Source organism: Arachis hypogaea, chromosome 16 (genome assembly GCF_003086295.3).
Source record: "Arachis hypogaea cultivar Tifrunner chromosome 16, arahy.Tifrunner.gnm2.J5K5, whole genome shotgun sequence".
Taxonomy (NCBI): Eukaryota; Viridiplantae; Streptophyta; class Magnoliopsida; order Fabales; family Fabaceae; genus Arachis; species Arachis hypogaea.
This window is the reverse complement of record NC_092051.1, coordinates 84,328,117-84,329,430: the sequence shown is the minus strand read 5'-3', so window position 1 is coordinate 84,329,430 and position 1,314 is coordinate 84,328,117. Positions and strand designations below refer to the sequence as shown.

At 44.2% G+C, this 1,314-nt stretch overlaps 1 non-coding gene across 1 annotated transcript; it reads right to left on the bottom strand.

Annotated features, from left to right (window-relative positions):
* Nucleotides 1-444: 444 nt before the first annotated feature.
* On the bottom strand, nt 445-548 carry LOC112760538 (small nucleolar RNA R71). The gene has a single exon (XR_003180974.1). It is a non-coding gene; the product is annotated as a small nucleolar RNA R71 (small nucleolar RNA).
* Between the last annotated feature and the right edge of the window lie 766 nt (nt 549-1,314).

Below are 1,314 nucleotides of genomic sequence, written 5' to 3'. Positions count from 1 at the left end.
AACATGGAAAACCATCATGAAGAAGAGGATCACAACCATGGGGGAGGAGGTAGAGCAAATCATGCTGGGGAGGATAGAAGAGTTTTGGGCTCTTACATCAATCCAAACCCAGGCAATTGTGGAAGTAGCATCCAAAAGCCAACAATCCATGCCAACAACTTTGAACTTAAACCACAGCTCATCACCCTTGTTCAGAACAACTGTTCGTTTGGAGGAGGTGTTCAAGAAGACCCCAATCAACATTTGACCACCTTCTTGAGAATATGTGACACAGTGAAGTCTAATGGTGTTGATCCTGATACCTATAGACTGCTCTTGTTTCCATTCTCACTTAGGGACAAAGCAGCCAAGTGGCTGGAATCTTTCCCAAGGGAAAGCTTGACAACTTGGGAAGACGTGGTGAACAAATTTTTAGCAAGATTTTACCCTCCTCAATGAATCAATAGGCTGAGAGCTGAGGTCCAAACTTTCAGGCAACAAGATGGTGAGACTCTATATAAAGCATGGGAGAGGTTCAAGGACTTAACAAGGAGGTGTCCACCTGACATGTTCAACGAATGGGTGCAGCTGCACATTTTCTATGAAGGACTCTCTTATGAGTCAAAGAAGGCCGTAGACCATTCATCCGGAGGATCTTTGAACAAGAAGAAGACTATTGAGGAAGCCATAGATGTTATTAAAACAGTAGCAGAGAACGATTACTTCTATGCTTCTGAAAGAGGGAACACAAGAGGAGTAATAGAGCTAAACAATGTAGATGCTCTGTTGGCCCAAAACAAGCTCATTACCCAGCAGCTGGCTGACCTCACCAAGAAGATGGAGATGAACCAAGTAGCAGCAATCTCCACTTCATCAACAACCCAAGAAGGAGTGAATGAAGAAGCAGAGGGGAGTCAGGAGCAAGCCAACTACATTGGGAATTCACCAAGGAAAAACTATGATCCATACTCCAAAACCTACAACCCTGGATGGAGAAACCACCCAAACTTTGGATGGGGAAGTGAGCAAGATCAAAACCAAGACCAGAGACGTTACAACTCCAACAACAATGTAGCTCACCAGCAATTCACACAGAGGACATCTCAACACCCCCACAACAACACTTCTCCACACGCTTATCAAAACCAAAACGGCACATCTGCTCCAAATCACTCATCAATTGATGACAAGCTCTCTAAGATTGAGGCCTTACTTGAAGGAATATGCCAAGAGATTCAAGAAAATAAGGTGTTCAAAGAGGAGGTGCGAGCCAATATTAAGAACCAGGGAGAGACCATCAGGAAGCTGGAATTCCAGGTGGGATATTTAGCTGAG